This window comes from Sminthopsis crassicaudata, chromosome 1 (assembly GCF_048593235.1).
Source record: "Sminthopsis crassicaudata isolate SCR6 chromosome 1, ASM4859323v1, whole genome shotgun sequence".
Classification (NCBI taxonomy): domain Eukaryota; kingdom Metazoa; phylum Chordata; class Mammalia; order Dasyuromorphia; family Dasyuridae; genus Sminthopsis; species Sminthopsis crassicaudata.
Genome location: NC_133617.1, coordinates 330174743 through 330201282, shown reverse-complemented (window position 1 = coordinate 330201282; position 26540 = coordinate 330174743).

The following is a 26540-nucleotide window of genomic DNA, read 5'->3' as shown; positions in this document are numbered from 1 at the left end:
ATTTCCTCCAATTGTTTCTATGTTCTCTCTCTTCATTTTCTGCCTTGAAATGCCTTAGCAGCTAAGCCCAAGAAAGCAGATTCAAATTAACTTAAGAGTTTATACATAAGGTCTCAGAAAGAATGACAGGAAAAGTGACAAAAAGAGAAAAGCCTCTTCTCTTGATGTCTCTCTTGCTTTCTATTACTTCTTTTCCATCACTATAGTTTCTGAATTATCTCCAAAAAATAAGAGTGATGGTAATATGCCCTTTTGAGGAGTTAGTAAGTATGTGAAAGGTAACAGAGTTAAAAGGGCATTGACATCTACTACATGAGGTTAGTACATTTCTTTAACATTTCTGGGTCTCAGTTTCATCTATCAAATGGTGATATTTGATTAAGTGAATCTTGAGGCATTTTTCTAAATCTATGATCCACTATTTGACATAGAGAGAAATTAGAAAATTACAACAATTTTATATATTTTCTCCAGCACTTCTAAAAATCTTTATGATTCCCTTTGGTTTATCACTTTTGATTTTATTTTGGGCATAAACAGAATGGCAAGGACTAAATTTCAGCTTTACTTTTCAATTCTAACCAACTTTCCATTCTCAATCAATGTAATATCAAGTTTCTGTTGTGTATTATAAAATGTGCTGGTGAGTGGGGGGAGAGGGTGTACAAAGACAGAAGGGGCACAGTCTCTGCTCTCCAGAACCTAAAAAATTAATTGAAAGAAAACAATATTTACATAGATAACTTTGCTAACCATCAATATGGAATAAATAGAAAATAATTGTGGGGAAAAGGAATAGAGAATACTAACTAATAGAGTAATTTGAAAAGATCTTTTGAAAAAAAAGTAACATCTGTATTGTACTTTTAATTAGAGAAATTTTTGATAATGTACATCCATTACAGAATTTACCAGTACCATGTGTTTAAAGACAACAGAGAGACATTTGGAAATCTACAATGTGGATATGAGAATCAAGAATATGCTGGACTATTGAGATAGTCTGATAAATATGTGATGGTATGAAAAGCAATGCCATATTTTAATAATGGCAAATAAACCAATGCTGCTCAGTTATGCATAGGAGTAACATAAGATTGGTCTAGATTGATAATTTGAATTACAACTATGAAGAATTTTTAATATCAAACAGCACCTGAATTTATTTTATCCTATAGGCACTGGTACCCTCTGAAACTTCTTGTACAAGATTGTAGTTTAGGAAGTTGTGACATTTGAAAGTATCTATTTTGCAATTTAAATCTTACTAGATAATGGATTATAACAAGGATAGATTGTTAAGGGAGTAATTCAGGATGTTGAGACAATGGTTAAAGAGAAACAGCCAGTAGGAGTACAGTAGCTAGATGCAAAGAGTGATAAATATTAGAGATACTATGGATGCCAGATCAAAAGAACTTGGCAACTTTTTGTATATGAGAGTGAAATAGAAAGAGTATCAAATCATGCACTCAGGTTCCAAGTCTCAGTAAAATTTCTTAACTCTCAATTACTCAGCATTACTTCAATAAAACTGAGCACAAGGGGAAAAAGAAATTAAACAAACAAAAATCCCTCCTAAATTAAGTCCATGAGTTGATGAACAGACCTGTTTCCTTGTGCCCAAAAAATCTGATCTTTTATAGACCTTTTTACAGACAATTAGAAAGGAAAAATACAATCCTTTTAAGGCAAGTCTTACTTCCATGAGTGACATTTTGGCTGCTATTTTAATTTTATTTTTTAATTATTTGACATATGTTCAACTCTAATCTATCTAGGATCTTTCATCTAATTGACAGTAGCACCAAAATTGCAACTTCATTAGTATGCACTCACTTCTGCTAATTGCTTCCTTAGAGTTTCTTCAATCTGTCTTTTGCACCTCTTTTCCCAGAGTATGTTATCAATCTCTAAAACAACTTATAGCTACTAATATTATGAGCCAAATTTATTTAATCTGTAATTGAGGTCCATTTCACTATTTTATTCTTACATATGTTAGCTATGAATATCGGGGAGCCATTTGGTAAGCCTAATTAAAATATTTTTAGTCTAGCTAGAGAAAAAGAGATAGAGATATAAGACTAATTGGAGGGACCTGATGATAAGAAATGGGGGATACAAGGAAAATCTAGTAATATATGATATTTAATGGAAGATTTCTAAAGCCTGAAGTTAGGACGCATGAATTAGAATGTTCTAGTCTCCATAATTGATAGCTATTTCCCCATGGAAAAACTATTTTATATCTCTAAGTACATTGTAGTAAATTTGCAAAGTAGATATATCTATATTTATACAAACTATCTCTCTATATCACTGATTTTAAAATACTTAAAATAATTTAAAGTATTGAATGAATATAAGCTATTGTTATTATCATTCAAGAATTTTTGTAAACCCTAAATTGATACACTGATATGGAAAATATTGATTGGCATATAAAGATAGTCTTTACTCAAATATTCTTAATGATGCAAAGAAATCATTCTTTAATTTGAAGTAGGAATCCAGTTAATTTTATGTACTAGTAGAGATTAAAAAGGAAACAATTATTTAAGCCAGTGGTCCTTAAATTTTTTAAATAGGGGGCCAGTTCACTTGTCCCTCAGACTGTTGGAGGGTTGGACTATAGTAAAAACTATGAACAAATTCCTATGCACGCTGTATATATCTTATTTGAAGTGAAGAAAAAAAATGGGAACAAATACAATATTTAAAATGAAGTAAAGTTAAATCAACAAACTTACCAGTATTTCAATGGGAACGATGGGCCTGCTTTTGGCTAATGAGATGGTCCATGTCTGGTTTCATATTTGTCACTGCTAGTCATAACAAGTGATCCAAGTGTGCATCCATTAGTCTTGATCTGGTTGGAGATTTCAAATTTTTCATTCTAGAAAATGTCTGTTCACAGACATAAGTGCTGCCAAAGATTGTTGCCATTTTGAGTGCATGGTTCCTAAGATGAGGATATGTCTCAGAGGAGAAAGATGCATAGAAATTATGAAGGCTGCTTGACTTGAATGCATCTTTCAGAGAGCCACAATTGTGCAGTTCAGCCAGTTCCATTTGGTAAATTGTATCCACATTTTCAATGTCAATAAAAAAAATGGGTTATGGAAAAGCTGTATGTCCTGTTCATGGAGATGAAGCTCTTTGAATCTAAATTGGAACTCCTTTCGAAATTTTTCCAATGAATCCACACACATTTTGTTTGAGAATGCAATCAGCGGTTTTTCTGCTAACAGAGTTGTGGGGAGATGGCAGAAGTTTTCCTCCTTCACTTGTTTGATGAGGAGGCCTAATTTTACTTCAAATGCTTTGACATGTAATTGCATATCACAGATGAGCTTCCCCTTTCCTTAAAGTTGCATATTGAAAATGCTGAGTAGCTCTGTTACATCTGTCAGAAAAGCAAGGTGCCATTTCCATTCTGCATCATTGAGCTCTGGTACTTCTGTTTTTTTTTTTTTTGAAAGCAGAAAAGTTGTAATCTGTGGAAGTAAGTTATAGAAACATTTCAAAACTCTCCCTCAACTCAGCCAATGGACTTCTGTGTGATATAGAACATCTTCATACACAACATTTAGCTCACACAGAAATTCCTAAAATGTCTGTAATTTATTGCATTATTTCTAATGAAGTTAACACAAGATACCACAATTTTCCTAACAGAGTCCCACTTCAGTGATTTACTACACAGCTCTTGTTGGTGGAGGAGGCAGTGTATGGCTATTGGATGAGAATGGTTATGTTTGTCCATCTTTTGGTTAATGTGAGCAATAACTCCTTTCTTAGACCCCACCATGCTAGGGGCACCATAAGTTGTCGTGATGGCTAGTTTAGCCCAGTCCAGCTCCAAACCATTCATAGTTTGGCAAACCTTTTCATAGATATCCTCTCCTGTAGTTGTTCCTTTTGATGCTTTGCAGTGCAGCAAGCTCTTCTATGACTTCAAAATAATCATTGTTCCTATGAATAAAAATTAGAAGTTATGCAGAATCAAGAACATCATTTCTTTTGTCAAGTGCCAAGGAAAAATATGATTTTTTTTGTGGAGTTTTGCAAATGCTGATGCAGACTGTCTCCCATTTCTTCAATCCTCCGTGTAATTGTAGGTCCTGAAAGACTCACTGTACTAAATAAGTCAGCCTTCTCTGGACACATCTATTTGGCAACAGAAAGAAGGCATTCTTTAACAAAGTCTCCCTCCACAAATGGTCTGCCAGTGCATGCTATTAGCTTGGCAACTTGAAAACTTGCTCGCAGTGATAAAATATTTAGCTGCTTCTGCTTCACAAAAATATTTTGCTGAGTTGTCAATGTATTTTTCAGTTTTAATATTTTATCTTTTCTCACTTCTCCAACCAAACAATCATATTTATATTTATGTTGAGTTTCATAGTGTTGACACAAATTATATTCTTTGAACACAGACACTATATTCTGGCATATCAGACATGCAGCTCTTTCCTTGTACTGCATGAAAAAGTAATCATAAATCCACTGTTCTTTGAATATCCTACATTCCAAGTCAATTTTTCTTTTTATTGACATCATTATTTCTAAGGGATTCCAAATTGCTATTAGTAAAACACACACACACACACACACACACACACACACACATATATATATATATATATATACAGAGAGAGAGAGAGAGAGAGAGAGAGAGCGCTACAAAAACCATATGGCAGCAATAACTTTGCCCACACAGAGACATACAGACTGCAATGCCCAACTTCCTCCAAGCTGCCTCTGTGCTGTGATGCCTCCATTTCCTGCACTCTCTCTCCTGTTTCAGGCCTTCACTGCACACAAGTCACCACTTAGGTGGCCCTCCCTAATGTCCTGGCTTCCTCTGAAATCTGGGATCAATTCTCATGATCCAGCACTGCATGATCATACGTGCTGCACTCGTAATTTATCATAATCACAGGCAAGACTGTGCATATATGTATATAACTGTGCTATATATTGTATTTGCAGAATGAGCTTTAGTGACGAAATGTACATTTGGGCTTCCGGGGGAGGTCATCATGTGACTTGAAGCTACACAAGTGTATGGGGACCTAAAGAATCTAGAGGAGGATGAAGCAGTGCACCAGCTCTGCACCTTCTCATACTCAGAAGTGGGAGGGCACTAAGGTCAGACGCCCAGTGATTATAAGGTGATTACATATGTTGTCAATATCCCATCTCTTTATGAAACTATAGAACATACACACAATGATAAAATTGATGACCACAGCAGCCAGACATGAGGTCACTATGTATACAGGGCCACAGTCTGGTACCAGGAGCCTCACTCTGGGCAACAATAGCAGTCAGTACCTCAACATGCACTAGAGAGGAAGCAATTATGTTGTCATTACAGCATAATGACAATGATAGAGTCAATCTGGGACTTGTAGTACTAACTGTTACTATACCCGCTCACCAGACACAGCCATATAATCCCCCTGCAGTAGCCGTGACATGCTCAGCATGCACTGTACATCCCTTGTGCCTGTCTGCTGTGGTGGATTCCATTACTTTACAAGGCCATGGGAAGTCAGTTCTCTGTCTTCTACATCTTTCTCCCTTCCCCATACCATACACTCCGGCCTGAGAACTCACCTCACTTCTTTGGTATCGCCTCATACTCTGTCTCTGCTGCCTCAGCCCAGTGCTGGAAGTGTGTGTTGCTAATGAGAATTTAGATTGATTGTCACTTCCGATATGATTTTGCCATAAGCTGGAGGGCCCCATAAATGTACTCATTAGGCCGCATCTGGCCCTCAGGCCATAGCTTGAGGACTCCTGATTTAAGCTAATATATGAAGTGATATTTAGCTAAACCAGTTTTAGATGTCATGTAAAAAGAAAAAATGTAATGATATTTACCTAATTAAGCCTAATCACACAAAGAATATTATTGAATATTCTGCTTCTTCAACTTTTCATTCAAAAGGGAATGAGAGAAAAGGAGGCGGGAAAGGATGGGAAGGAGTAACTATAGTCAACTAAAGAGTAGCCAAAAAGAAAAAAGAAATATTAAAATTACAAGAAACTATGAAGTTTTAGAGGAGGCAGCTCTCTTTATGTAAAAGGGAAAGGGATTAAAAAAAGATATGGAGTGTTTATACCTTTGCTTTTCTCAATAAAAAAAATGGAATAGATGTGATGAATTAAACTGAGGATGGGGCCAAAATGATCAGGAAGATTGTTTATACCAGTGGTTTCAGGTTAAAATTATATATTTATTTTAAGCTAATTGTACTTATCTATTTATACTAGAATGTCTAAATCTATTTATCTCCATAGAATTTTAAATCTCATTACACATTTCTGCACAAAAATGAAAGAACACTTTAAAAAGATTTCTATAGAAACGACAAGCATCACAAAATCTATGGCTTGGATATGAGATCCTAGATCTAAGTAAAGAAAATTAACAAAGGAGAACAGCTATTCATCAGTATCATTGACACTGGCATTTCAGTTGAACGTCTAATCACCTGTTAGTTCAGACCTGTTGAATGATTTTTTTTTTATTTCTGCAGGTAATGCATCCAGCAAAGAAATAAGATTGAAGAATTAATTTGAAAAATGAGGTGCATTAGATATAATTAAAGAAAGTCAACATCTATATTTGTTAGGAAGCAATGTTTCCTCCTGGAAGGTGACATAATTCAGCCTAAATATATTAAAGTTTAATTTTAAAAGATGAATGAATTGAAAAGTTTTTGTACAAACAAAACTAATGCAAATAAGATTAGAAGGGAAACAATAAACTAGGAAAACATTTTTTACAGTCAAAGGTTCAGATAAAGGCCTCATTTCCAAAATATATCGAGAATTGACTCTAATTTATAAGAAATCAAGCCAATCTCGAATTGATAAATGGACAAAGGATATGAACAGACAATTCTCAGATGAATAAATTGAAACTATTTCTAGTCATATGAAAAGATGCTCCAAGTCATTATTAATTAGAGAAATGCAAATTAAGACAACTCTGACATACCACTACACACCTGTCAGATTGGCTAGAAAGGTAATGCAGAATGTTGGAGGGGATGTGGGAAAACAGGGACACTGATACATTGTTGATGGAATTGTGAATACATCCAGACATTCTGGAGAGCAATTTGGAACTATGCTCAAAAAGTTATCAAACTGTGCATATCATTTGATCCAGCAGCGTTGCTACTCGTTTGTATCCCAAAGAGATTTTAAAGAAGGGAAAGGGACCTGTATGTGCAAGAATGTTTGTGGCAGCCCTCTTTGTGGTGGCCAGAAACTGGAAATTACATGGATGCCCATCAATTGGAGACTGGCTGAATAAATTTTGGTATATGAATATTATGGAATATTACTGTTCTGTAAGAAATGACCAACAGGATGATTTCAGAAAGACCTGGAGAGATTTACGTGAATTGATGCTCAGTGAAATGAGCAGGACCAGGAAATTGTTGTATACTTCAACAACAATACCACATGATGATCAACTCTGATGGAAGTGGCCATTTTCAACAATGAGATGAACCAAATCAGTTACAATAGAGCAGTAATGAACTGAACCAGCTACACCCAGCAAAAGAACTCTAGGAGATGATTATGAACTACTACATAGAATTCCCAATCCCTCTAATTTTGTCCACCTGCATTTTGGATTTCCTTCACGGGCTAATTGTACACTATTTCAAAGTCTGATTCTTTTTGTTCAGCAAAACAACTGTTTGGACATTTATACATATATTGTATTTAATTTGTACTCTAACATATTTAACATGTATTGGTCAACCTGCCTCTGGGCATGGGGGAAGGAGGGGAAAAAATAGAACAAAAGGTTTGGCAATTGACAATGTTGTAAAATTACCCATGCATATATCTGGTAAACAAAAACTATTAAAATAATAAAAAAGATGAATGGAATTTCTTAAAAATCACTAAGACTTCCCCTGAAATTGTCAGATAACTTGAAAGGGGGAAAGAGGAAATGTCAAGGCAAAAATAGAAAACAGAGGAAATAGAGGCAAACAGCATCATAGTGTGTATAGTTCATTATCCTTTGTTACATAAGATAATTGTATGAAAATAGCACAATAGACTTTTGTTTACCACAGAATTAAAGGAAAAGAAAGTAGTTTTCATGGATAAACTAAAAGGAAGAAACACAATAAAGACAGGTTCATTAATAATTCTGGATGAGATTAAAGAATCTACAATGAGTCTAAGATAATTGAGACTCTCAGCTGCATGAGTAAATCTATTTTAATGGAGAAAAAAGAAATGAAAGAGGCTTGGACAAATGGTGTGTTAATACTAATATAGTAAAAATAGAAAAGAGTCTTGGGGATATTTAAAATGGACTTCATTAACCTCTAAACATTATCCTATTGGGAGTGATTTTATCTGGAAATTAAAAGAAATTCAGTGATCACAGGATATTCTTTAACATTGTTAATTCATAATTATCAATTGTCCCCAGTTCAATTCAACACTGAAAGTCTTTTAAAAGATCCACTAACTCAGTGTTAGTGTGATTCTTATCTTATTATATGACTAAATAGAACTTTGTGACATTTATATGAAGATGACTAACATTTTAAACTCTGAAAATAGTAGTTTTTGAGTCATTTCCATTGTGTCTAACACTTTTTAGTCCATTTTGGAGTATTATGGCAAAGATACTGGAGAGGGTTACCATTTCCTTCTCCACCTCATTTTATAGATGATGACTAATAGGGTTTTAAGTGAGGAAGGCTATATATACTAATAAGGATGTGAGGGTGGATTTGAATACATGAAGATCTGTTCTAGACACTAAACAACCTAGCTGTTTCTGAAAAATATAATATTATAATTAAATTAATATAAATAAAGAGAAGCCATGAATGGGTATAGTGGCAAGAATGTCATATTTGGAATGTGAAATATTATATAGAAATATAATCCCTGGCATTTAATCATTATTTTTCATGTGATATTTACTTTTAGAAATTCAAATGGTTCAAATGTGATTTTAAATGTGGATACTAATGCCTATTTCAAAGAATTTTTCCCTCAAGGAAACCCTTTGTATACCTCAAAGCAGTATACACATAAATTATATTACAGTTGCAACACATCTTAGTTCATTCTATATGCCACTTTAAAGAGCTATGTAAGATCAAGTATTTCCAGTCTCTATTGATCCAGTTACATTTTAAGAAAAGTTCTGAAAACAAAGTCACTACTAAGCTGTAATCATAAAAAGTTATGGAGTTGGTAATAGTAGTCATAGTATTATGCTTGTACTATACACATATTGTGTATTATTGAACTTTTGAATTTTATTGGTTTAGAATTAAAGGAGGTTCTTAGAGTTGTATTTGAGTTATGGGGAAAAATCAGAGAAATCATTGTGATGTTATGGAATTCTTATACATATATGTGTATACATATGTATATACATACATATATATATATATATGTGTGTGTATATATATATGTATATATTCAGGTAATTATTTTAGAGAAGTATATGAAAAGTAACATGATTATTTTAAAGATTTAGTAACCCTGTCAATTGAATCAATAAATCAATAAATAGAAATCTTAAATTGTAAAAAATGGCATGTCCTGTGATCAGTTAATAAAATACAAACTTTGGGTCAAAAATATTTTTGATTGGGTGAAAAAAGAAAACAATGTGTTTGCTAGAGAACATTTTTCATATCTCTGTGAATCATCTATTCAAAATAGCAGTGAATCAGAACAAGTTGAATGTCAGAAGAGTTCCAGTTCAAAAGTTTCCCATATAAAATTAAACCCTTTTTAAAAATTGTAAAGCTTTTTTTTTATTTTCAAAACATATGCATGGATAATTTTTCAACATTGACCCTTGCTTAACCTTATGTTTCAGATTTTCCCTTCGTTCCCCTGATCCCCTCGCCTAGATGGCAAGCAATCCAATATATGTTATACAACTTAAAATATATGTTAAATCTAATATCTGTAAACATATTTATACAATTCTGTTGCTGCACAAGAAAAATTAGATCAAAAAGGAAAGTAAATAAGTAAGAAAACAAAATGCAAGTGAACCACAAAGAGTAAGAGTGTTATGTTATGATCTACATTCAGTTCCCACAGTCCTCTCTCTGGGTGGACATTGCTGTCTTTGTCCCAACATCATTGGAACTTGCATAAGTCATTTCATTGTTGGAAAGAGTCATGTTCATCAAAATTGATCATCATATAATATTGATATTGTCTTGTACAATGATCTCCTGGTTCTGCTCATTTCACAAAGTTAAATTCTTGGGAAGTAATCAGCTTTTGGGCCAAAAGGGAAATATTGGAAAAGTAAGGCAAAAGACTTCTAATTAAGAGGTTTTTCTTTTTTTCCATTTTCCTGAAAAAGGAAATGTAATTAATGTTACAAATTCATGAGCTGTGAAAGCCTATCATGAGCTAGACTTAAGTGTAAGGAGAATGTCATATTTTATGGAGAAAGAAAAAACATATGCATAAATTACTTACTCTCTCTATGGCACCCAAATATATATGTTTGGGAGGAATTTTTAGCTGCTACTTTTGTTTTTTCACTTTTTCCAAACTTTAATTGAAGACTTTAATATTAATGGGACTACGCTAGTGGGATCTTGGGAGAAACACTAGAAAGCAAATAAATCAGGGTACCTTGAATATAGCAGCATATGGGTAGCTATTAGATTGTTTGCCAAAGGAACAAAAAGTATAAGCAAAAGATGTTGGCATGGAGCAGATTGGTATTACAAGATATCTCTAAGAAATGGCATAAACAGCTCTGTGGGAAAGTTCAACAAGGTAGCTTTATTTAGCACCTGCTAAGGGAAAGGAGTTTTGCTTTTTTCTGGAGATACAATACAAAAGATAACTCCACAGGGGATAGTCAATGTAGAAGTGAGGTGAAACAATATTGAAATGCACCAATTCTGGGACACAGTACCTTGATCTTTGATCTTTCTAGTATGCAATACTGGGGAAAAAATAATGACCCAAGGAATATTTGCTCTCCCACCATCATCATTTAATTTCTAAATATTATAGGCGATTCCCTAACATTATGGGTGTCAAGACAGTTAATGATTTGAAGAAGTTTCCATACCACAAGTTACCTTGAGTAGAAAAGGTACATATTTTTAATTGTTATTTTGTCCTGTTAAAAAGTTTACTATTTTATTTATGGCTTCTGGTATATTGATAGAAAATGAATTTATTGGGAGTACAAATAATGTTTGTGAAGTTGAATAAATAAAGTACTACAAACTGAACCTGAGCTATAAAGGCATTTTAAAGCTTTATGTGACCTATGTTATGATTATATGAGGAGCGGTAAAAATTGACATAATCAGGTCATAATCAAATCCAACGATGGAATACTCTCTAGATAAATTACAGAGTAAGTAGCAAATAGAAATTGCACTAAATTCCTAAAATTTTGACATCCTCTTGTCTTCAGTGGAGAATAAGAATAGAATAGGTTGAAAGAAGAAAAGAAACCAGAGGAAACAAATTTATTTCCTAAAAATAGCATACATCTATATTTTTCAGTGTTACTCCTTCACACATAATTCATCACCAAAATGAAAAATTAATTTTAGCAGCAAAGTTTGAATGCATAAAGAATTTTCAATATATAAAAAGAGAAAAAACAAACAGCTCTGTAACAAAGTTGCTAATCCTTAAAGTTATATCACCTTTTTCATTTTTGGAATAAATCTAGTTTAATGATAGCTCTATACTTCCAAAAACTTATCCAAATGAAACTAACAGTGTGTTAGAAAACAAAAACCTTTAGCTATAGTAATTCCTTAACATACTAAGAAACAATGAACAAAGTAAAAAAAGGAAAAATATGTAAAAATATCTCATTGAAAAAAAATTTTGACCTGGAATAATTATTAAAGAGAGTCATTTTAAGAATTATTGGAGTACCTGAAATTCATGATTGATCCTTAGAACTCTTCCTGATCCTGGAAAACCATAATATCCATAAAGTGTTCTTATCAAAGATATTGGTGTGGTTCACAATTTCCTTCTGTGTAGGCTAAGACCAACAAAGGTTGTGTGACTTTCCAGAATAACATAACTAGTAAGTACATGTGGCTGAATTTTAACTCAGATTTTCTGGATTATAGACCTAGTCCTTTGTTCTTGAAAAGGACTAAAGTTAAATCACTATGTTGAAGTCAAGGTACAGTGTCTAATTAAATGATCAGATCAATATAAGCTTGAAAGTCTTTATCACAAGTCAAGCATAAATCAATATTTGAATTGTATATAATCTCTAAATTTGTTCATCTCACATTTCTTTTGAGCTATTGTATGTCTGCTTTGCTCATAGAGCATAGCACCTTCTTTGATGCATTATATATGCTAAATAGTCCATTGACAGTGTCTTCCATTGATTCAAGCAATAAATTCCAAAATTTTCAGAGACTTTGAGAGGAAAGTATTTGCGTTGCTTCTTCTGATATCCATGTGAGTGCTTGCCTTGTGTGAGTTCTTCACAAAATATACTTTTAGGCATAAGAAGTTGACATTAAAGGTATGTGATTAACCCAGTAAGCTGAGTTTTCTCAACAGAGTTTGAATGCTTGGCAGTTTAGCTTAAGAAAGGAGTTAAATCAGGAAAAAATGATGAATGTTGGAGGGGCTGTGGGAAAACTGGGACATTGATACATTTTTGGTGGAGTTGTGAAAGAATCCAATCATTCTGGAGAGCAATTTGGAACTATGCCCAAAAAGTTATCAAACTGTGCATACCCTTTGATCCAGCAGTGCTACTGCTGGGCTTATATCCCAAATACTAAAGAAGGAAAAGGGACCTGTATGTGCCAAAATGTTTGTGGCAATCCTTTTTGTAGTGGCTAGAAACTGGAAAATAAATGGCTGCCCATCAATTGGAGAATGGTTGGGTAAATTATGGTATATGAATGTTATGGAATATTATTGTTCTATAAGAAATGACCAGCAGGATGAATACAAAGAAGCTTGGAGAGACTTAACATGAACTGATGCTGAGTGAAATGAGCAGAACTAGGAGATCATTATACACTTCAATAATACTATATGAGGATATATTCTGATGGAAATGGATATCTTCAACAAAGAGAAGATCTAATTCAGTTCCAATTGATCAATGATGGACAGAATCAGCTACACCCAGAGAAGGAACACTGGGAAATGAGTGTAAACTGTTTGCAATTTTGCTCCCGGGTTATTTTTACCTCCTGAATCCAATTCTTCCAGTGCAACAATTCGTTTCTTCACACATATATTGTATCTAGGATATACTTATTTAACATGGATGGGACTGCCTGCCATCTAGGGGAGGGGGTGGGGGGAAGGAGGGGAAAATTCAGACTAAAACTGAGTGCAAGGGATAATGTTATAAAAAATTACCCATGCATATGTACTGTCAAAAAAAAAGTTATAATTATAAAATTAATTTTAAAAAAAGAAAGGAGCTCAATGTCTGGTACATTACTTTGTCAATTTATCTTCAAAATATTCCAATTCCAATATTCAAAATATTCCATCAAGTCAAGATGATTCAGTTTCCTAGCATGACATATTTCACAAGTATATAATAATAAAGTCAGCACAATGGCTCTGTAGACCTTCAGTTTGGTCAGTAGTCTAATATCTTCTCTTTCCTACACTTTCTTTCAAAGCATCACAAACACCAAGCTACATCTGGCAATGTGTGCATCATTATTGATGTACATACTTGGAAAGTATTCTGCCAAGGTAGGTGAACTTATCCACAGAGTTCAACGGTTGTTGTAACTGTTACATTTATGAATGGTGTTGTGCTGGCTAGTGGAGAATCTGTTTTCTTCTTTTTAATTTTTAAGCAAAAATTCTCAGAAGCATCACAGAATCAATTCAAACTTTGTGACTTCTCAGATTCAAATATTGCATTGAGTGCAAAAACATCTGAAAACAAAAATCAAACACTATCTCTCCCTCCACTTTAGTTTTGTCTTGAAGTCTTTTCAAGTTAAATCATTTATTGACATTGTAGTCAGTGACCTTGATGCTGTTTTCTTTGTCAAAGCCATTTGACAACATTGCTGAAAACATCATTCTAAAATTATTGCAGCCTCATCAGGAAGCACAGAAATGTTCACCTTCCAGACAGAGTAGGAGGTCTGAATCCAAGAAGACTGAGGGAACCTAGGCTGATTGGAAAATCACTGATGATGGAGCGATGTGGCCCTGGGTGAGAAGGAGCCAACACCCAGTGAGTGCAGAAGCAGTTGGGCAGAGACTATAGAGGGACTATTATAGAGCTTGCTCTTGATAATGTGTTCAATATGGCTTCCTTGGGAGCACACCTACTTCTTGGGAGAATCAAATGAAGAATTTTTTCTCTCACCCTAAAAGACTGTTGTTTGTTAACACTACTCCTAGACTAGCTTGAAGCCGGGGAGACTGTGGATAGTAGCAGCTCGTGCCTATATTACTCCCTATATTTGTTTCATCTATAGAGTTTTTTGATGATCTGGGGGCTTGCCTGGCATCCCTTGAGACCTCATGATATCTACCTGAGGGTCAAATAAAAGAAACCTGCTGCCAACTTTTGGTGATTCTGGGCTCTCTTCTTTGGCTTTTCCAGGGCTGCACACAGACCCAAGACATGTTCTGTTCTACCAACAAGTAAATTGATGCAACAAAACCAGGGAAAAGAAATGCTGACTGGGCATGATGCAAGGTCAAAAAAAATTATGGCAATAGGAAGTTTTATTGATCTAGCATTCTATTCTAGATTAGAACAACCCAGGTAAAGGACCTCTGATGAAGAGTGGTAGGAAGGGAGGGGAAATTTCAAAGCCAAAGGCACCTGGGAAAAGTAGGAAGGATCTCCTCCCTGAAATTCCCCAAACTTGCCCACTAGGAAAAGTATAAAACTAGGTTGAATAAATATTTGGATGATCTACAATCACTGGAGTGTGGATGATTGTGCACAGGAATGCAAAAAGAAATTTAAAAGCAGTTTGTGTGTGTGTGTGTGTGTGTGTTCTATTTTAAGCATCTCAATCAGCTTAATAAAAAGGACATGCTATCATTGATTTTTTTAAAAATTGTTTTAATGTTATTTCTGTTCTCTGTCTCTGTTTGCTATTCAGGTCAGGATGCTCTTAGGCTATGATTTTTTTTTCTTTTTGTGATTCAAACTAAGTTTCCTTTAAAAAAAAAAATAATAAGCTTTCAAGAGATAAAATCAGCCTCTAAGTGTCTTTCTGTTCCAGGGCTGGAAATGGCCAGTGTTGCTACTTCAGATGGTATGCCCCTCTCCAAAAATGGTAGGTTCCTTAAACCCTCCACCTTCCCCCGAAATAGTGTAAATTACACACAATGATTGTAAGCCTTCTTTTTTATATCTGAAACCCTTAATTTGGGAGAAATATTTTTTACCATCAATGGGAAATTCAATTTTGTTTAAGTGTATTCCTAGTGTGTGAATAATATGTTTATTCCATGTGTCCTATGGCACAAACAAGTTTTCTTATAATTTATTTGATATGAAAAAATGCTGGCCAATCTATATTGGCTTCTCATGGTCCATCTTATAACAAACCCCTTGCAAAATAGAGGGGATATACACTTCTCCCCCTCCTCCTGGGTAGTTTTAAACACCCTCAGACCAGCTTCCAATCCTAGAGACAAGCCAGTGGAAACTTCTCTTAGGCCCACATCAAACTACCAAAAAAAATGCCTTTCAGTTTTTTGTAACGCTAGGAAAAGCTATTAGACAGAATTATCAGATATTCTAGACATGCCCTTGGTCTGATATTTTGTGCCCAAGTGTCTCTTGAAATTGCCATTTCAAACTCTGTTTTTTTCAAGCCTCCTCAGAGGAGGGATACTGGTCAGGAAAAGATTGGCAAAGAGGCTTTAGATGAATATCTCATGTAGAAATTTGAGCTAATCTCTTCTTTTCAATGTCCTCTTTAGCAGGGGATTATTCTCAGATCTTTTTTAAGGAATAGTTGGATGCTTCTGTCAGTCTGGTGGGATACTCCTTTCTGGAAAGTGTTTTTGATTTAAGTATAACCTCAGCTCCCCAAAGCAGTCTCCTTCATGGGAATCTTGGATACTCTATTGGCACTCCACTTCTAATCAACATCCCACCAATAAGTGGTCTTTTGTTCTTAAATAGGCTTTTGAGGGAGGTCCCTGAAAAACTGATATCTCTAGAGATTCTGCCCCACGCCTTCCTTTTAATTGTTACTTCTAGGTTTTATTTATCAACTGAATTTAAGGTCTCTCCTTGCAAATAATATAGCTTTCATTAGAAGATAAGATGCCTAATCAGCTAGTTACAAAATCTTTAAGGAAGATATAACTACATCTTTCAAGAATGAGAGCTCTAGTTTTTAGTGCTCTCTCTCTTACTCTCTCTCTCTCTCTCTCTCTCTCTCTCTCTCTCTCTCTCTCTTTGTCTTTTTCTCCCTACCCACTTCCCTCATCCTTCTCTTTCATTCTCTCCCTGTCTCCCCCTCACTCATTATCCCTAACTCACTTTGTGGGCTTTCACAAGTGGGAAATGGCTTTTGGGTCAAGCTCCAGGTTGTAAGATCAATCTTTGCTAAACATTTCTGAAGACTATCAAGAGAAGTAACTGAGAAGGAAAAAAAAAAAAAAAAAAGACAAGAAAAAGAAAAAAAGTGAACATAATGTGCTGATTTACATTGTCTCCATAGTTCTCTTTTTAAATGCGGATGGAATTTCCCATCCAAAGTTTATTGGAATTTTTTTTGGATTACTGAACCTCTGGGAAGAAACAATTCTTTTATAGTTAATTGATCATCACACAATTTTGCTCTTACTATATGCAATGTATTTTTGGTTCTACTTTTTTGTGCTCAGTATCAGTTGAGATAAATCTTTTCAGGCCTTTCTAAAATCAGTTTGTTCATAATTTTATAGAAAAAAGTATTCCATTATATTAATATACCATAACTTTTTCAGCTATTCTTCAATTGATGGACATCTACTCATTTTATAATTCTTTGCTACCACGAAAAGAGCAACTACAAAAATATTTGCATATGAGGTCCGTTTCCTTTCTTTATTATTTCCTTGGGATACAGACCCAGTAGTAGTAGTACTGGATCAAAGAGTCCTTTGGGCATACTTCTGAATTGCTCTCCAGAATAGTTGAATTATTTCACAACTTCACCAATAATACAGTAATGTCCCAATTTTTCCACAACCCTTCTAGCATTTACCCTTATTTTTCTTGCCATATTTGCCAATCTGAGAGATGTGAGATGGTACCTCAGAGTTCTTTTCATTTACATTTAGAATATTTTTTTCATATGACTATAGATGCCTTTAAGTTAATCATTAAAACTATTGGTACATGACTTGTACTCTTATAAATTTGATGCAATTCTTTATATATTTTAGAAATGAGGCCTTTATCAAAAATGCTGGCTGTAAAAAATTTTCCCAGATTTTTACTTCCCTTTTAATGTTTTTTTTTTTTTAAATCGGTATTGTTTAAGCAAACTCTTTTTAATTTAATGTAATCAAAGTTGTCCATTTTGTATTTCACAATGTTGTGTAGTTCTTTTGTCATAAATTCCTCCCTTCTCCAAAGATCTGATAGGTAAACTATCCCAGAAGGTAGAATTTTGGGGTTTATCAAATATTAGATTACTATTGTCATAGATAATTGTGTGTGTCTGACACATTCCATTGATCTACCACTCTATTTCTTAGCCAGTAACAAATTCCAGCTTTTGGAATAAGAACTCACTATTTGGCAAAAATTGCTGGAAAAACTGGAAAATAGCATGTCAGAAATTTGCCAAAGAACTAACACCCCATACCAAAATAAAGTCAAAATAGACATATAACTTGGGCATAAAAGATTATAAAAACAAATTATAAGAATAAAGGAATGTTTTGGAGAAAGGAGGAATTTATGACCAAAGAAGAACTAGAGGACATTATGAAAGATATAATGGACAACTTTTGTTACATTAAATTTAAAAGGGTTTGAACAAACAAAACCAACAGATATAAGATTAAAGGGAAACAAGATTAAAACAAAGTTGGGGAAAAAATCTTTACAGCCAGTGTTTTCAACAAAGTCTCATATATAAAATATATAAAGAATTTTGTCAAATTTATAAGAATATGTCATTCTCCAATTGATAAATGGTCAAAGTATTTGAACAGACAATTTTCAGATAATGAAACTAAAGCCATCTATAGTTCTATGAAAAAAAATGCTCTAAATCACTGATTAGAAAAATGCAAATTAAAACAGCTCTTAGATACCACTTCGTATTTCCCAGTTTAGATAAGAGGACAAGAAAAGATAATGATAAATGATAATGATAAAATAAATTGGAGAGGATGTGGGAAAATTGGTCATTAGTGCATTGTTGTTGGAGTTGTGAAATGATCTATCCATTGTCGAGAGCAATTTAAAACTATGCCCAAAGGACTATAAAGTTGTACATACCCTTTGACCCAGAAGTGTCATTACTGGGTCTATATCCTAAAGAAATCATAGTGGAGGGAAAAGAACTCACGTTGGAAATGGGTGAAATAGGAAATAATACATACATATATAAATGCATAAATATGTATATATGTATATATATATGTGTATGTGTGTGTATATACATATATATGTATATATATACGTATATATATGTATATATATGTATATATATACATATATATATATGCATATATATATATATATGTTTGTATGTTTATACCATTAAGGATAGAGCATTCTCCAAAAATTTATAAAAAAAAAACAAGGAGGAAAGGAATAAGCTAAGATGGGGTATGTAAGAATGTGTAAAGTATTGGTGGTGGGTCAAGATGTGTAGATTAATGGGAAAGGGATAAACAGTGATGAAGTTACTTATATAAATTATCCCCTGATCTGAGCAAAATAGAAGAATTTCAGTCACTATGCTAAAAATTAAGACTAAAAAAATGATTTAAAAAAAACAGCCAGTGTTCTCAAGAAATTCATAGTCCAATCAGGGAAACAGAAAAATAATTATATATGAGAATGATATATAGAGAATTGAAGTAATAGCTGGGGAAAGTATTAAGGGGTGCTCAAAAAGGAGTCTTGCTAAAGGTGGTACATAAATCAAGAATTGAAGGATGCAAAGGCATCTTAAAAACAAGAGATAAGGAGGAAGGGAAAAATAGATACAGGGAAAATCCAGTAGAAATTCTAAGTGAGGAGATAGAGTGTCATGTGTGAAGAACAATAAGGAAGCTAATGTACTTAGTTCACAAATTACATGTTAGGGAGTAAAATGTAAGAAGACAATGAAGGAGCCACATTGTGAAGAATTCCAAGCCAAACTGTTGTTTATATTTCATCTAAGGATAATAGAGAAGCATTAGTGTTTGTGATTTGGATGGATTGGCAAGGAATTATGGAAAGATCTTCATTATAAGAAGATCATCTTGGTACTTGAATAGAAGGTGGAATTCCATAAGAAAAGACTTGTTACAAGAAGATAAATCAGTAGGTTATAACAATATTATAGGAGTGAGATGAATGAGTCAGTATTAGTAGGATGTCAGGTCAGCGGAAAGAAGGTATTAAAGGTAGAAAAGAGGAGAAATGTTTTTCAGAAACAAAAAACTTGACCACTGATTAGATGTGGCACACAGAAGAGAGCAAAGAGGTAAAGATACAGCCTGGGTGAATGGAGGATAATTGTACTCTTGATAGCTATAGGGACTTTAGCAAAAAAAGGAAGCTTTGAGGTAAAGGAAAACATTCAGTGTCTGACATGTCAATTTTAAGATGTCTATGGGACATCCATACATGCATATATGTTTTTATCTCTATGCCATTAAGGGTAGAGTACCCTCTTGAGTTGTCTTAAAAGGCAATTGGAAATGCAATACTGAAGGTTGGAGAACAACCTTGACAAATAGATCAGAGAGTGATGTGCATAGAGGTGATCATTTAAAAATATTGATAACTGATACCAAAGGAAATGAGGGAGTCACCAAAATAGTATATAGAAAGATGAAAAAACTGTGAGTCTTCTAACTTAGTAGAATTACTGTTCATAGTTGATATTTGATCTGAATATCCAACAAAGAAGATCAAAAAGGCACAGTCAGAAAAGTAGGAGAATCAAAAGAGAGAAGTGTCATAGAAACCAAGTAGAGTCGAATTTATCCAGAAAAGAAAATGATTCAATAGTATTAAAGCTTGTGGAGAGATGAAGAAAATGAGTCTTAAGAAAAGTTCATTAAATTTGCTAATGAAGAGATCATTTGTGATTTTGTACAGAGTAATTTCAGTTAAATGATGAGATAAGAAAACTGAATGCAAAGCATTAAAAAGATGGCGGGAGTAAGGGAAAGTAGAGTCACCCCTTAAGGCCAATCTTCTAATATAGTTTAGCCATAAAGTTGTGGAGAAATATTTTATTATAAATAATGAAAATGGACAGGTCAAATAAAGAGTAGAGAGTTGTGGTTTTGGGGTTTTTGTGGTTGTTGTTTGTTTGTTTGTTTGTTTTTTGCTTTTGTTCCTTTTTTAGGATAGAAGACTGCAATGCAGCAGAATCTATTATCTAATATTATATCTTCACAAAAATTAAATGTTTTTTTCCAAAATTTTCTCATAAATCATATAAAAAGATAACATTGTGAGAAATTTAGAAAATAAAATGAAAAAATCTATGAAAAGAAACATCAGAATTGAGAAATTATATTTTAAATACCCCTCATTTACTATGTTAAGATATTACTCTGGATCTAAGTTATCCTTCTAATAGGTGCAATTTCGGCAAGATGTACCCTTATAGCCTACATTCATGGAAATGTACACTGTTGGGATACCAGATCAATGTGACTCTTGGAAATTATCTGTAATTAATATGTATGCAGAGAGAAATATTTATGGAGTTGTAATCAGTGCTTGCTAAGAACAAGGGATCCATAGAAAGAGTGCAATCCCCTAGCTTTACTGCAAGTGGCTTGGTAGCTTTTCATTAAGCACATCCAGTAAATAAAACCAAAATTTTATTTGGGGGCATGTATAATTCCATGTGTGTGTGTGTGTGTGTATGTGTGTGTTTTCACCAACCTGATGATCCTTTCATTTCTTTTTTATGCAACAGATTTCTTGTTTTTTTTGTTTTGTTTTTGTTTGTTTTTTTTTTATTTTTTATTTTCACATCTGTGACGTTTTTCACGTCACAATTTTGACAATGTTTCACGTCTTATGCAAAAATCACTTCATCTTCTCCCTCCAGAATTGGTTTTAAAAATGCCTTAACAGATGTTGTGGTTAAGATTGCCAAACTCATTTTGATTCTGATGTACCATGCTCAGACTACTTTTTTGGAGAGAACACATTTGTCCAATTACTCCTGGTTGGATACTGTAATTTTAATAGCAAGAAAGCAGGTTGAAAAAGGCTTGTAAAGCCATTCCTATAAATGCCAATGACTCTCAATGTTCAAAGACAATTGGAAGCAAAAGACAGGTAAAGTATTCATGTGACTAGAAACAAAAGGAACATATGCCAGTCTGTTAACTACTCAGAGAAACATTTGTTTTCAATACTCAAAAGGCAAACTTTCTGAGGCAGATGGAGCAAAGACATATTTTTTTTTAATTTCTATAGACATCATTAGAAAAAGAATAAAATAGACACATGTAGGTTGATGGAGAGGATCCCAGGGCACAAAGTAAACAGTCAGACAGTGAGATTGCCTCTAAAAACCATTTGCTAGAAAAATCCAGTAACACAAACAAATACTAGCTTCTGTCTAAATCATTCTGAGAAGTATCAGTCTGGGCTGTAGCAAGGATATAGCTGCAGGCAACTAGCATGTGATGAGTGGTTTGTGTTCTTTTTTGAGAAAAAATTGAAGATTCAAATGGTATCTCATAAGAACAGAGACCATTCTTAAAATGATGTGTCATATGCAGTGCTATTTTTAATCACAATAATGTGAAAGAGATAAAAGGAGATATCAGAGCTAAGAAAATAGGAATCTACAGATATTGGAGTGAAAATTGTCTAGACAATGGCTAATATCAAAATAAAAATATTTCATAATTTTAAAAATATCTGTCTTCTAAAGAGCTCAAATCTAGGGCATCAGAATCCTTTTGAAATAGATACTTAATGTTTCCCAATTATGATTTTATTATAATAATAGTGTTCATAATATAAAAACCATGACACTTTTCCCATAGAAGTGGTAGGATGAATGATTACAGATATTTGTAGAGAGGTATGAGAAAATCATATTTTAATTCACAAAATATCACTATAAATGTATAGATTGGTAGATTTTATAATATAGATTTTGTATTAATATGTATTAATATAGATTTTATATATAAAAATATAGTATGTGATATGATTAGGAAATAGAATGTTAAAACTGAAATTAAAAAAAAAACAGCGTTCAAATTTCATTCTTAGGGCAGAGTATCTTTACATTGTCAAATATAATTTACATGTTCATTGTCTAAACCAAATTTAATTTCATCATCACAAAGATTGTTTCGGTTTTGGTATTTCTCATAAGAATACTCACTAGCCTCTGTTGTTGTTTGTCCTTCATTCTAAAAGAGAATCAATAACAGTCTCCAAATCTTTTATGGAAACTAAGAAGTCAAAGCAAAAACTTGTTTCCAAAACCTACATATAAAGAAGTCTCAGAAATTCAATGAACTATTTATTTCTTATTAACTACATTGTTTGTATTTTGGTTTCTTTGTAGTTTTGTGGGGGTTTTTTTGTTTGTTTTTTGTTTGTTTGTTTGTTTTGTTTTGTTTTGTTTTGGTTTTTTTGGTAGCTAAATCCTTTAAAAAATTATTTATTTTAATACACATGGCTTTATGTTGGAAGAGAAAAGTCAGACAAAAGGAGAAAAAAGGGGGGAAACCATGGTAATAAATAAATAAATAAATAGGAAAAAAAAAGAAGTAAATGTAGAATGTGTTGGATTTACATTCAATATCCATAGTTTTTTTTTGGGGGGGGGTTTGTTGTTGTTGTTTTGTTTGGTTGGTTGTTGTTGTTTTTTTTTTTTTTTTGTGTGTGTGTGTGTGTTTTCCTGGATGAACATGGCATTTTCTGTCCAAAATTTATTGGAATTGCTTTGGATCACTGAACCACTGAGAAGAACCAAGTCTTTTGTAGTTGATCATCACACATTCTTGCAGTTATTGTGTACAATTTATTCTTGGTTCCTCTTATTTCACTCAGCATCTGTTCATGTAAATCTTTCCAGGACTTTCTAAAATCAATTTGTTTGTAAAAATTTTTATGGAACAATAATATTCCATTATCTTTGTATGCTACAACTTATGCACCATTCCCCAATTGATGAGCATCTATTCATTTTCCAATTCTTTGCCACTACAAAAAGAGCTGCTCCAAACATTTTTGCACATTATTCCTTTCCCCTCCTTTATGATTTTCTTGGAATACAGATCCAGTAGTGGTACTTCTGGGTCAAAGGGTATGCACATTTTTATGGCTCTTTGGGTTTAGTTCCAGATAGCACTCTATAATGATTGGGTCATTTCACAACTCTACCAACAATGCATTTATGTTCCAGTTTTCCCATATCTCCTCCAACATTTATCATTATTTTTTTTCCTGTCCTCTTATTCACTACACTCTTTGGATTGAATTCCACCAACATGATGCTCTTATCCCAAATAGCTTCCTTCTAATCATGTTTCAACGTCCTTATGTGTATTGTATTTCTATATTACATTGTAAGTAAGCTCCTTGAGGGCTTTCCTTTTCTTACATTTAATACAATGCTTAGCACATTTATTTTTAATAAATTTTTATTCTTGTATTGTATTATTTTTGAATATTATTGAATAATTTGATAAAATAATTATATAGTATATAGAGGGGATAGGTGTTAGCCACAGGAGGAAGAGGAGGAGGAGAAATAAGAGGAAGAGGAGGAAAAGAAAAGAAAGGAAGAGAAAAGGAGGGAGTGGGGGAGGAAACATTAAGAAAGGCCAAGAAGAAAAGAATTTCAATGAAAAATGAAAAATATGTAAAAGAGCAAGAGGAAGTACAGAAAGAAGCACAGATAAATGGGAGGGTTTTTTATTTACTTCTTTGTTTTCACTACTGTATAAAAATCATGCACTTTTGAAAATGTGTCTTAGTGATTATAATTTTATATATAGTTTCCTTTCAAATTGTCTTCATATAGTTCAAATTTCCAAATAAAAATCAAGATGTCTCCCCCCAAAATTCTACTATGTGACCATAAGTAAGTTATTCAAACTATTTGAATCATATTTTTTCATTTGTAAAATGGGAACAACATACATAATGGTACTTGCCTTATAAAATAATATATAAAGATTAAATAAGAAAAAACATAAGCTATAAAATATGGATAATTACATAACATTAAATAAAATAAAAACATGTGGAAAGAATTTATACAATTTTCACAAAAAATCTTCAGGTTTGCTTAATGCCTCAGAAAATTGGGACAGAGTATATTGGAGTAGCCTCAAAACTGGAATAACCCAGCTCCTCTGTTTTGGAATTGTTTTCCATATAATTAAAAGATTTCCCTTAGAGACTACATTGCTCTAAGTGAATGTATGAAAAAATTTAATGAGATTTTTCTCCCGTTATTTTCAAAGTGAAATATTCTCATTATTCAGACATGTATTTTGCATTGAAAATATTCACTCCTAAGTAAAAAACTTTGGTAGTGAATATCCACATTATTCCAATCTTACTCCATAGATCTTCCTAAACATACTGAGGTCACATGTTTATGTTTGTCAGTCTTTGTGTGCAAATGCTTATATCTGATTGATCTCAGGTTATTATCTATCTCTGTGACCTGTAAGAACTTCTGGGCAAAGGCATTGTTCTACTAATTGTCAGTTGTCTTCTAGACCACTACTTCCTCATAGTACAGTACTCAAAGTTTACTTCATCTCACTCCTACCTCTACAGGATGCTTCCACCAATTCTTTATCAATCTTGTTTGTAGGCATAACTTTTGGAAGCAAAGCTAATATCAAATCAAATCTGTTCCTGAATGGGAAGTATCTAAATATGATTCTATTACCCACTCATTATGCCTGTAATTTTCTAGAAGAAAGGAATCCTCTCTTACTCACATTTCCCTAGGTATATTGTCTTCTCCATTAGAATATAATATATTGGAGAAAGGAATGATGATAACAGAGTGAAAGGTCAGCAGTTCCAACTTAATCCATTTTCATAAGAAAATATTCTAAACCAAATTATGAGAAAGCTTTTTATAAAAAGAAACAATGAGGTTTGTTGTTTTTTTTGTTCATTTGTTTGTTTTCCCAAACTAAGGTAGTTTAACAAGTAGAGATCTATAGAAACTAGGTTGGGGCTATTCAGAAGAATAATGTAACATCTAGAAATGTTGATAGGGGCAGCAGTAGCAAGAAACACTTCAGCAACAAAATACATAAAGGAAACTAAATGTTTAAATAGAAAAAGATAAAAGAAAACATGGCCTCAATCACATCTCTGGGAGGACTAGAGTAAAAACAAGGATGGCAGTAAGACAATATCTCTTTACATGACCTCACATTGTAAACAAAAATTTAGTGATCCTCAAACAAAACTGTGAAGGCAACATAAAGACATCCACACATACATACCCAAGAAGTTAACAGAACCTTGTGACATAAAGTGTAAAGTCAAGAAGTATGCTGAAAAAAATTAGCAAAGAACAACATAAGAAAAAAGAAGCTGATTATATAGTGAAAGAAAAGTTCAAAGCACAAAGTCAGAAAACAGTGATTTAAAAACACTTGCAAACAAAGTTTCAAAAAAAATTATGTAAATAGAACACAAGCCCAATAAAAATTCCTAAAAGAGCTAAAGAAAGATATTTGAAAAGTTATTTCAAAAATCAAATAAGAGTGGCAAAGAAAAAAAATTGGAGAAAGGATCATTTTTAAGGATTTGAAAGATAATTATGAAAAGAAAATTTAAAGCTAATAAAAAAACTCAAAAATTTTTAAAAATCAAAAATGACAAAAAGGTAAAAGAGGTATAAAATTTCATCAAAGTAAGTACTTAAAATTTAGAACTGGTTTAAGTTAATGAATTCATTAAATATAAATAAACAATAAAACACATTTGAAAGAATGAAAAAAAAAATGAAGGAACTATGATCCTGTTTACTTTTGTTTTCTGATCTGTAAAATAAACTCAGAAGGGAAAATGGTATGTAACTCCAAATCATGTCACAAAGAGTCAGACATGACTGAACAATTGAACTTGAAATATGTCTTAGGAAAAACAACCAATTTGGAAAATAGATTAAGGAGACATAATTTTAAGATTTGAAAAATTGTCCTCCTGAAAATCATAAACAACCACAAAAAGGAATCTTTATATGATACTTTAAGAATTATAAAGGAAAACTGTCTAGATATTTTAGAAGAGGTAGAATTCACTTGTCACCTGAAAGAAATCCCAAGAAAATCAT